The 12,101-nt window shown below is 34.2% G+C and overlaps 1 long non-coding RNA gene across 1 annotated transcript in view; it reads left to right on the forward strand.

Annotated features, from left to right (window-relative positions):
- The window catches only part of LOC104910702, a 110,789-nt gene that overhangs the window by 438 nt on the left and 98,250 nt on the right, over nucleotides 1-12,101 (forward strand). Inside the window, exons 2-8 of the long non-coding RNA XR_004159583.1 lie at nucleotides 2,535-2,674; nucleotides 3,208-3,302; nucleotides 6,205-6,275; nucleotides 7,543-7,643; nucleotides 8,421-8,470; nucleotides 10,254-10,327; nucleotides 11,651-11,696. This is a non-coding gene — a long non-coding RNA (uncharacterized LOC104910702). The remainder of the gene's footprint in view (nucleotides 1-2,534; nucleotides 2,675-3,207; nucleotides 3,303-6,204; nucleotides 6,276-7,542; nucleotides 7,644-8,420; nucleotides 8,471-10,253; nucleotides 10,328-11,650; nucleotides 11,697-12,101) is intronic.

Genomic DNA, 12,101 nt, shown 5'->3' on the forward strand with positions numbered 1-12,101 from the left:
TCCTCTTTTACATGGAAAAATTCAGATTTCCTCATCTGGCTACTAAATGTACTAAATGAGCTTTGCCAGCTTTGAGGAATTATTTGCTGAAATGCTGTTTCAGGTGAAGAGTTGTGCATATTGATTATTTGCAAGGAGAGATCATTGAGTTCTGATGAACTTCTGCGGATGACTATATGCAGCTGATTGTCATACTTGCAAGAAACATCTTTTTTTTTCCTATGAAATAGAACTTGCCAAGTGGCAAGCACTCACAAAATTGTAGTAAATTATGACAAAGTCTTTGCAGAGGAATTTTGAACTGTCTACTGATCATCATAAACAGCTCTGTTCTCCTTGAGAAATCTTCTGTGGTGGGTAAATACATAGGTAGCAAAACCACTACCTTTTTTCCTCAGTTAAATGAGCATTCAACATCATGCCTGTTTTTTTGACTGACCCCTTTATGGTCAAATGTTCATAGCCACTTTGAGGCCTGTCTATACGGGAGGAAATACTAATTGGGTTGGATGCCACTGCACTTAGATAAATGTTAATATAGTAAAAAACGCTAGTGTGTATGAAGCTGCAATGCACATGAATTAGCCAGTACCTAATGATACAGGAAAATAATACACACCTGGCAAACTGTTAGTATAAATATGCCTTATGGATGAGGCTGCAGTTGCTTCCTGATACGACTCATGGTTTTCAGTAGCTACATATATGGTATTTGGTTACTGCATCCAATACTGCTGTTTTTCTACTGACTACTTACATTCACTAGCCTTACTGTTGTTTTATTGCTTCTGTTGTCACTTTAATATTTATGCTTTTATATAGCTTTATAGGTGTTCACATCACTTTATAAAACATAGAATTAAACGACCTTGCTGCCACAAAATTCTTGAGATCAAATCTCTGTTCTTGCACTGATCTCATATTCAATGCATAGTCCCATTCAACTTAGTGGGCTACCACACATGAATAGAAGACTGTACAAGCAGATTTTGCTGTATGGTCTGGACTTAATAAACTGACACCTTGACAGTGATCCAGAGGTTGTGGATGAGCATCACGTCAAAAATGTGTCTTTACATCTTGGCCTATGTCATAGCTATAATCTCTACAGCTCATGTCGCAGTGCAAAGGTGTCTGCTTTCTTTGGTTAAGATGACTGTTAATCTTTTTGGAATAAAATATTGTCCCTACTTCCAAGTCCGCATGAACTATTTTGGCCTCATTTTGCTGGAGTCAAGTAATGAGAAAACATTCAGGACTGATTTGAGAACTGAGATGTCTTAAAATCTTTTTAATTTTCTCCTCATTCTGGCACCAAGGCAAAAGTGTAGGTAAGGCCAAGAAAAATATGAAATATCCAAATATTCTTTAACATAAGTCATGCAGATCCCAAATTCCCAACAAGATGCATCAGACATAATAGTTAGCACTTTGTATCCCTGCAGTGGAAAATAGCAAGTGTTGTAAAGCTGAGATTATCCTAAATAAGGATTGTTCAAGTTCTTTATACCATTGTCCACAGAGAAACTTGTGGAAGTAAGTCCATTGTATTTCAGTAGTATGAATCTGGAATTAGAAGTCTCAAAGCAGGTATCTGAGATTGGCAATTTTTTTGTCTAGAATTTGATCTTTACAGTTTTGGAATAGTGCTATGACTTTTTATGTTCAAAGCCTAATACCATTAAAAATCTGCACGTCTAATCACAGGAATAATTTGGTTTTAGTGAATATTTGGCTTGAGAGTTTTATATAAAAAAGTATAAAGCAAGTATTATAAATGGAAAGTCCGGGTGATTTAAAGCCTAGGTCTACAATGTGATTTAAGACCTTTTGATTTCTTACTGATTCTAGAATGGTCTGGCAGATAGACAAGTCTCCAATTAAATTTCAAGTTATTTATATTCTTCTGGCCTATACCTCTTTACATCCGTCCTATAGAGCATTGGAAGACCACTAAAGATAGGAATTGTCAATAGTAGTCTTGTGCTTGGCCTTCCTGATGAGAGTAAATGGAAAAAGATGTTCTTAGAGATTTGCATCACAGCAAGACCAGTTGATTCAGCATAGAGGAAAGAGTAGGCATGATGCTGAATGTCATGATGTATCTCTGGACCATGGATTATAGTTGTACTTCTTATCATACTGATCCAGTTAAATAGATGTTTATTTCCAATGTTTTGTTGTGGTTTGGGTTTGTTTGTTTGTTTGTTTTCTTTTTAATAGAGAGTTTGTGCTCTCTGAAAGTTCTGTTGTTTCCTAATTATAATTTACAAGAAAGTGAAGAATAGAATTTCCTGCACTGAGCCCATCAGTCAAGATTGCTAGTGAAGATGTTAATTTCAGACAGCTTCTGTATTTTTTACTTTTATTTTTTAAATTATAAAATAATTCTTCATTTTCTGAGAACTGTGATATGTTCTTTGTGCAGGGAGACCAAAAGATCAAGGTCTCATCATTTCAGTACTTGAGCCCGTTGTTGGCCTTTTCTAGGAGTGGATAAATTTGTATCTGTCTAATGTGTTGTTCATGTTTAGTTCTGGTCACCATCAGAGATGAGTGTGTTGAAGCATTTGGGATCTGATCCATCGTAACACTTCAGATAATCCTGAAATAGCTAAAGAACGTCACATAAAAACTGTTGCCCAGAGAATCACAGATATATTTCGGCTGCAAGGTAAATGGCCTATCTTTCAGATACTTATTTTCCCTTCTCAAAATCATTGTACCATCAAGGATTTTAACTGACATAGTTTTAGGCCTGGCCTTTTGTGTAGCTGCTGAATTCACCTCTATATTAGTGAAAATACATGGCTTAATCCTAAAAGGATATATCACTTTGCATCTAACTTTGGCTATAACTAAGCAATGCTTTGAGAAAGAGAAATAAAAGAGAAAGCGATACTACTGACATGTAAGTTTAATGTCAAACCAATAAAAATAATTCATTTTGGGATTGCAAAATATTGCTCATTAATTGTAACAAGTGGTTCCTTGGCTTTATGCTGAGACCAGTGTAGATAGATACACTTTAATACCTAATGAAGATTATGATCTGATTTACAAAACTGCATATTTATCCCATTTTTAGGTGACTTTTGTTTACTTAATGTCTCTGAAGATATGATCCTATAATACCGATTGAACTGTATGCCAGAATGGTGGAATCATTCACAATCCATTTTTGTTACATCTTTTTCCTTTACTTAGATTCCTATCTGGAAAAAAATGTCCTCAGATTGTAAATGTCTAGCTCTGAAAATGGTTAGCAACTGCATGTAATCTGCATTTTTATCCTGCAGAGGGTAAGTAGAAATCTTTTGAGTGTGTGTTGTTTATGTTAATGTTCTGGGTTATTGCTTAGCATTTCAGAATAGTTTCTCACTCCTTTTCTGTAGCCAACTGCTTGTAGATCTTTGCAGATTGTAGCACTAAAAAAAGCCCTCAAAATTGTAAACATGTTCAGTTATGTGAGAATCTATCAATCTAGTCCGTCTTGGAAATGCAAACCATATTCTGAAGGAAAATGATAAATGAGAAGTCAAAATGATACTAACCCTAAGACTACTTGAGACTTACTTGGTCCTTTCTTGGCAAACGCTTTTATTTTTTCTTCTGATACTCCATTTCTAAGGTGCCAGCTGTGTGGTCAACATGAATACTTCTTTCCCGTGTTGCATATTCCTCTTGTAGACTGCCATTCTTTTCAGAGGCAATCAGCAGAATTAAAAGGGTCAAGGGGGAGTTATTCACTTGATTTCTGATGGCAAGGTAGCATTTTAATGTCTGTCTGCCTGATTTGAAGAATGACTGTTTGATAATGAAGAATAGATAAAAATATTAAAGAAAAGTTCACACTACATGTGAAACATGTTAGAATGTGGCTTTGAGAAATACAAGTTATGCGTTTAGAATGTATCATCTAATCTCTCCTTCTTACTTACTCTTTCCCTCTCCCTGAATCTCTTTACTTCATTTTAGTTTCTTTGCTCACTTTATTATTAACATTTATGGGAGAGAGGATTTATGGTCTCCTTTTGCTAGTAAACCATAAGGAATATGACTACTTAAAGTAGGAAATGCACAGCAGGACAAGATGAACTTTTAATAAACAAACATCATGTTTTCATACAAATATTCTTAGTAACACAAACAAAACAAAGCAGAGAAGGAAATGCAGCCAAAGTGTTATACAAGCTGTGGTGTAAGTAAATAGGATGGATTTCAGAATTTTCCAGAGGCCAAGAAGAGTTTCAAGTAATTCTCCAGACTTTTCCAACTCATTTCTTCACATGGTTTAATCCCATAATACTGGATGGAGAGTTGGAAAAGGAGAATTGGAAGGATAACAAAGTAATCTGAGAACTTTTCAAAATTCTCAGTTCCTATCTTGCTCCATATTTTCTCCTTGATAAGAGAATTTGACCTTAGAACCTGCCAGATTCCATTTCTTGAAGATTTTAAAGATTTTTAAGAGTTACCAATGTCATATTATGACTCTTGTTGCAGTGAAAATATCTTCTTCCACAATCTTGTGATACTGTCTGCAATACCTGTAGTTAATTGGCATTAAGTCTAACATTTGTCCATATTAACATGCTGAAATTAAATTTAGAAGCTTAATAATGTAATAGTGACATAATGACTTGGGAGTTATTAATGAGAAAGGAAAATCTACACCATATGATCATCTGGTAATAGGTATGGACGAATATTCCCTACATCTCCTAGCTAGATTGACAACTGCAATTACAGGAGAGGAGTCTCCAACTTGGAAACTGAATTGTGAATGAAAGTGGGTAATAACTGATTTCTACCTTCTGGATAAATACTGTAGCCAATAGTGCTGATATGATCCATACACAAATAAGCAAAGGAATCTTAAGGAACTTTTAATTTGGTGGTTATTACAGTAACTTTTGGACTTTTTGTGGCCTAGCATCAAGATTTCAGGTAGCATGGTCAAAAGTTGATCACAAGACAAATGTCAGGATCAAGAAGGCATTAGGAAATGTGTGCTTTACATACACATTTACAGTCGGACTATGAGAAGTTAATGGGTTCTTCAGTCATTCTTGATGTATTCTTATAAGGTGAATAAATTTGAAAATTTGGATGAGTAGTGTAGCAGAAAAAGCTGTCAGAAGATTCAATATCTGCAAATTGATCCTTGGATTATTTCAGATTGTAAAGAATATGCCCATTGATAACTACCACTGGAGAATTTTTCTGTTTTGGAGTCATGCTGACAATTTTTGCATCAGAATTGCAAGAATGGCAAGTGAGAAGAAAAATATTCACTTTAATCCAAAGAGTATTGTTTAATTTTGGGGAGAGATGCACCACAGAGCAAATTAATATCAATTTTGCACATTTTGGATGATGTAAATCTTAGCCCAGACTTTGGGCCCAGACTCTGATCTGAACTTTGTCACTAGTAGATATCTTGCTCATGGATCAAACCAAAGTGTAGTTAATGAAAACTTTTGAATATCACAAACAGTCATTTATATGTAGCCAAAATTTGCAGCTGGCTCCAAGCCTTTTATTGTATTGAAACAATATCTGGCTTCAGCTGTCTTTAAATGTGGGGGAAATCTGGATTTGAACTTCACAGCTTGGGAGCTTCTGTTTTTTCTTTGCTTGTGGGATTGCAAGCATATACCATGTGTACTGTTGTACAAGTGCCACGTGGTTACTGACTTTGGAAAGGAAGAGGTTTTCTAAATGCTGAAATGATATGGTTACTTTACCAACTTATAGCCAGAACATTCTTACCATCCTTGGAAAGAGTGAGAAACAGTTATGGTGATTTTATATCATTACAACGTATTCTTCTTTCCTACATTTACTAGGTTTTATTTTATTGAGGGAAAATCTCTCTAAAGGTAATAATCCACAGGAAGTTTATGTTTGAAACAGAATTATTCTGTTTCTGACAATATCATGATGGGCACATCACCTAGAAGAGCTTGGTGTGAATGACACATGTCCTGAGATGTGGAAGTGAAATGGGGTTGCTCAGAGACTTGGATCCAAGGTACAAACTTGGTTCCTCCAAATCATGCCGATTAAGAACAGCCAGATTGAGAGACACACGTGCAGATTTTTCTTTCCTGCCTAGATGTTTTTTTCTCTGAAATTTGTCACACTTGCAATATTAAGAATTTAATATTTATTTCTTTACTTTTAATCTTAAAAAAACAGATGATAGTAATGCAGACTGACTTACCTGCGCCAGCAAGTGTACTTCTCCATAACTGGAAGCTAAATACCTGGTAAGTGTATTAATTTTATTTAGTTTTAGTTTATTAAAGTTTATTAATTACTTTATTTAGTTTATTAATTAATTCAGATGGCTTAGATAGCATCTATTCCATAGATCATTTTGCTGCAGATTCCATAAGCCTCACAACAAGCATTAGATGCCTCAGTAGAAGACAGCATATTGCAACTATGGAATATCTTCTAGTTCCTTGCTATGTACTCTAGTCTGTTGAGTGACCCTTGGCCAACACTTGCTTTTAGCCAAATGATAAGCCTTCTCATGTGGGTTTTTTGAAGTGAAAATTGACAATAAATAAATTTATCATTGTTGTCCTGTTAAATACCAATGGCCATTAAAAAAAAAAATCATGGAAGCATTAATTTAGTGATTTTGAAATTATAAGGCAGGCTAACCTGTGAAGTTTTGAGACAGAATGACTCGGGATAAAGGTTCCCTTTTGCATTCTGTACCTTAAGTCATTTTGTACTTTTCATTTCAATTTTAATTAAAGATTTTTATTCTAGCAGGCCTCTGGCTTTTACTTTTTAAAACAATGAAATTTAAAAACCAATAAAATTAGTACCTTTTAATCTGTTGTATTTCTTTTTCTGTAGAAAATATATACCAATATACTATATCATTAATATTATCGTTAAATTATTAATATATTTTATTTTTTCACATGACATGTATTGCTGATATGTCTTGATGCATGTTATATTATCGTGCTTGAATGATCAACTTAATTTGCTAAGTGACATGAGAATATAGTGGATCTTAATTGCCAGATTCAACACTACATTCAGTAGTAAAATATTCAACTAGAGTATGCTCTTTTTTTTTTTTGTTTTGTTTTCCCTGTTAGACTGTAATGACTTCAGTTTTTAAGCACTGCCAGCACAACTATGGGCAATGCATGCTTTCAAAAATTCAAATAAAACACATAATTTCAAGTTAACCCAAATTTTAGTCATGTAAACAGTTGATTAAGAATGAGTAAAACCTTATACAATAATAATAAAAAAAAAATATAAAACATCTGTTCCACTGGCTATGTAACATGATCTGTAGTATATTTAATTTCTTTTCTATGTAGTGGTTTATATGAAATTGCATGGTCTCATTTAAAGGGACATTATGCACTTTAAAACACTTAGAATTTTGCATACTAAGTAACATCCCAATTGTCCTGCAATATCAGAGTTTATTTTGTATCTATTTGAGCACTATAGATCATTATTTTGTCACTTAATTATCTTCTTCTGGTTATCTTTCAGACTTCTATTTGGCCAGCTCTTGTGGAGGAAGAACTTTGTCGTTGGCTTTGTCTTGCTGCCTTTATCAGATGAATTTCAGTTCAACAGTTTACAGTGCAGTAGTAAACTTCCTCTCTTGACAACACTTACACCATTGTGTTTTAGACTTTATTTGGGCTGCTGTGTGGAGCACTAGGTTGCTAGATATTTAGAGAGCTTTCAAAAGGTATTCAGTGGAATAAATTAGTCAACTTCTGCTGAGTCTTACAAAGGAGACTGCTTTGTCACACTTTTGTAAATGGTTCTCCAAATACTGGCCTTCACAGCAACAGTAAAATATCAGCAGAAGTGCTGCATCAACATCTCTATAAGGCTTAAAATAAGTTTTTAAAAATTTGGACCAGAATGTAAAAGGATTGAAATTTCCTGAAGCTGAAATTCCTGAACTTGTGGATTATTTGCCCACATATTTATACTAGAAAGGATGTATTTGGTATTTGTTTGCTATCACTTAATAATGTATTTTTCTTCTGGTAATTTAGAAACATTTTCCAGAATACTTTATGCAAACATAAGATGTTAAAATTAGACCTCAAAATAGGTATTCCAATGCAATTTATGTATGATTAAGCCATCCCCTTTTGTCGTTTGGCTTCTGGAACTATACTTGGAACACAAGACTGATCTGATTGTCAGCAACGGAAAATACACATAACTCTTGAAAACAGATGAAGATCCAGACTGGCCTTTTAGTGAAAAGCTGCCTGTTTTTGACATTGTTACTTTTTCAGGATTTTGAAGTATTCTACTAGCATTTAATTTCTGTTTGGGGAATCTATAATTATCTTGTTGTTTTTACTGATCCACTTTCTCTAATAGTTGTTATACTTGCTTTCTAGAGCCCATTCAAATGCTTTCAACACTGTATGTTCAAGATTTTCTTGTTCAGGTGAGGATCCTGCATGATCATAAAGCTGGTAAAGATTGAACATTTTGAATATGTTTTGATTCAGGCTGTTGAATGTTTTCCTCTTTCTTCATCCTGCTTTCTGGGTATCTTAGCAAACCCTATTATTTGAAAGCTCTCAATAAGATGTTGCTGTTCACTGCATGGTTTCATCTTGACAAAATTGCACTGATATGATCTTCCCAGTGAATACCTGTGGAGAAAGAAACACACATGTGCACGCACATATGCGCACACACAACTGTTTTAAGTTGCTGGAGCCTTACATTTTGATATGTAGTATTAGTACTTGTGCCCTCAAACACATCAAAGCCTTGCTACAATTCACTCTTTTATTTGTTATGCCTGTAGTTTCATTGCTATCCCTGACTGCATTCCACCTTCCCATTATGAATACAGTAGTTAATCTTTGAGTAACTATACATCCTTCCTCCCTGATATTCTTAGTTAGCTTTGTGTCACCAAATTTAAATTTCTTGTTCTCTCTATTAGTCTATATTTGACTCTTTTCATAAGCTTGTTTCTCTTATCAAAGGCACATCTTCCTCTGATCTTTCACTATGTGGACCCAGAATGTATTTTTAATGTATATATATTTTTTGTTGTGATTTTCTGAAGGATTCCTCTCCATTCACTCCATAGAAAAATTATCTTTGAAGCTCATGTGTAATACCTGTACAAAAGCACTGAATCTGGGGCACAAATGCAAGTATCTAGCATTTTCATAGTAATTTACAGTTCTGGTATAGAATCATATAAAATACCCACAAGACCCACAAGAATCATTGAATCCAACATGCTATGCACAGGACCACCTAAAAATCATAGCCTATGTCTGAGAGCATTTCCAAATGCTTGAACTCTATCAGGCTTGGTGCCCTGGGATGTCTGTTCCAGTGCTGAACTGCTTTCTGGTGAAGAATCTTTTCCTGATACCCCAACTGAACTTACACTGACTGAACTTTCACATTGTTTTCTCAGGTCCTATTGCTGTCTGTAATTGAGAGACTGGATAAGTGCCTCACCAACTTGGGAAAAATACAAATCCTTGTATCAGACTTTTGCTTCTTTTTTTTTTTAATACTGATTGATGTTCTATTCTGATATATCTGTTGAATAGAGTACAGGATAGCAAGAGAGAAAAGCATTAATGAGCTATTTCTGTATGAAGAATAATTAAATTGATACAACTGTAGAATATTAAAGTCACAAAAGATCTGTAAAACTACAAATGAGTGGAGAAATTAATGGAAGAGGGAATGACTGCTCTTTGTTTATTTTATTATAAGAACTAGGGCTTTAAAAGCAGCTTGGTCAGCAGCAGGCTCAAGAAGGAAAGACAATGATCACTGAGATACTGGATTTGGGTTAGGAAATTCTTTTTCATCTCACTGGAAATTGTGAGAGTATATTGGGGAAATACTACTCTGTTCTTCTCTAGACATTCATTAATGGCCACAGGAGACAAAATACTGGCTTAGTCTTACCTGGTTTGTGTATTGTCCAGAGAAATATCTCACTATTTCTGCTGCAGAATTTTCAAATATTCAAGTAGTCCTTTGCCAATGGACACTGACTTACCATACCTAATTCCTGTCTTATACAACCTCCTGCTTTTGTTGTTGGTGGAGACACCTCTAAAGATGTGACCTCCACATACTATAAGTGGTAAATTTTCTCCTTATGACATCTCCTTCAGATGTAAGCCAAAGTGTCACGGAGGATAAAAAGTGTCATTATATCTTCTCTTATATTTCAATCACAGGAAATATTTTGTTTAGCTGTATGCTATGATGAGCTGAGTCTTCAGGGAAGAAGGAGTCTTCAGGGAAATCTACAGTTAAGTTCCAACTTCTGGTTTGTGCTGGGTTTGCTTAAATAGTTGTATTCTCTTAATAGGAATCTGGGTATGGGTAGGCAAAGTGTAGATTTTTACACTTACCCACTACACAGGTGTAGTTGAAGGATACAGAACAATTTTCCTGCTTAATCTCAGGCTATGCTTCACAATCAAATTAATAAAGAAAGCTTATTAATATTCTATTAATAGTATATTAATAGTATATTAATAGAAAAAAAAAAATCCTGCATTTTCTCCCTGTCTGTTCCTTAGGAATAGGTAAATGTTTTTGGCAGAAGCTTCAAAAAGAGGTGTTGTAAAGCAGACTTCTGTTTTGGGAATCATCAGCCTAAAAGTCACATTTGGCAGAGTCATGTGAGAAATAACAGTATTGTAGGAAGTAGTTCTTTAACGTTAAGCAGAGCTTCTAGTCTCACAAGCCTCTCTAAAAGTAGTATATTACTCAAAGCAATGTACTGTCTGGACCATTTTAACAGTTCTGAGTCTAACTTCGAAATTAGGTACATGTCTAATAAGATAATTCTCTTTAGATCTCTTCTTTTTCTCTCTTTTTTCTCTAAGTTTTACCTTGAAAATATAAATAAAATGTGAAATTGCTAGTTATTTTTAACTCTGGACAAAATGTCAGCAGAATGTTTAAAAAAGTAAGTCCAGTAAGTCCATCATGTTTTTGCATACAGGGTTGTGCAGGAGGGTTAATCTGTAGACTTAAATAGGGCCACTAGTCCTTTTCTCTTATATTGTTAGGAAGCATGTCCTAATATCAATTAAAACCATCTGTACATGCCCATTTTCAAATGATTTATAGACACACATCCTCTTTCTTCTCAAACATTCCAAGAAATCTTAACCTGGTATGTAGATGTTCCATATTTCACCATAATTGGAAAAAAAAATGCTGAATTAAGTAAGTATGGCATATTTATCCCAATGACTTTATGTGGTGGAAGATAATGAGAGACAGTTGTGAAATCATGTGATATTATGATTTAGAATTATAGATAGAGCAATAACAAAGCCTTTTGCAGAATTTGCCTGAGTGAGGGATCTTATTGGAAGTCAACAGAAATTTGGCTTTCTGGAGATCCAAAAGAAAGTTAATTTCTTGAACATCAGCATTTATAAAATTGTAAAGAATTGAAATATGATAATGTCCCTAGAATATTCTTTAAATAAATAAAAAAAGAGATATACTCAGTTCCAGCTTACCAGTTTTACTGGAAATAGCTCTGTTTTGTGATGGAAACAATAGAAATAGGTTCATTTGACAATGATTTTGATAATCTTTCTGTTCTGAACAGGAGAGAAAATTCAAACATTTTTCTTGGGCACATCTGTTATTGCAGGGTGAGTTTTTGTTGTTGTTTTTGTTGTTTCGTTTTTCTGGTATAAATTTATTATGATGTATGCTGAATATAAAGACGGAAATTTTCTGGTTGAAACTATTTTACATTTTCCCACCTTTTTTTGTTTTATTTTGTTTGTTTTATTTTTAGTTTGTTGTTGTTGTTTTGATGTCTTTTTTAATCTGTAGTGACAAAAATATAAGGTTATGCTTTTTCATGAGTGGGCAGTTGGTATTTCAGCTTCTATCACTATACAGGTTGACAGGTATGACAGATACTCCGCTAACTTATATATAAATAATAATCGGAACAGAAAGTAGATAGGAATTATTTCCCTCTTTTTTCACTGCCTTTCTGTGTGTTGCAGAAAAGTCTGGATGTCTACTTCAACTTTCTCACATTTATT

Source organism: Meleagris gallopavo, chromosome 4 (genome assembly GCF_000146605.3).
Source record: "Meleagris gallopavo isolate NT-WF06-2002-E0010 breed Aviagen turkey brand Nicholas breeding stock chromosome 4, Turkey_5.1, whole genome shotgun sequence".
Taxonomy (NCBI): domain Eukaryota; kingdom Metazoa; phylum Chordata; class Aves; order Galliformes; family Phasianidae; genus Meleagris; species Meleagris gallopavo.